We start from the raw sequence: 303 nt of genomic DNA on the forward strand, positions 1-303 counted from the left end.
CTGGTGTGTAATTGTAACATTATTTACTTATGTTTAACTGAATATAATATAGAAAATAAATAAAGAAACTGGTTACCCAATACAAAATGAGGGGTTGGTTGTTCACCAAAAAACTCCGATTCGAACTCATCTGACGAAAAAGCTCCGTTGAGTGAGCTCGAGATGAATCGTAGACTTAGGGTTGGTGGGTTTGGAATTATGGGGTAGAGGTTTGTGATCTTGGGACTGGTGGGCTTGGGGTTTTCTGGTTAGGGAATTGTAGACTAAGGGTTTCTGGACTTGAAGCTTATGGGCTTGGGGTTG

Source organism: Belonocnema kinseyi, chromosome 8 (genome assembly GCF_010883055.1).
Source record: "Belonocnema kinseyi isolate 2016_QV_RU_SX_M_011 chromosome 8, B_treatae_v1, whole genome shotgun sequence".
In the NCBI taxonomy this organism is placed as follows: domain Eukaryota; kingdom Metazoa; phylum Arthropoda; class Insecta; order Hymenoptera; family Cynipidae; genus Belonocnema; species Belonocnema kinseyi.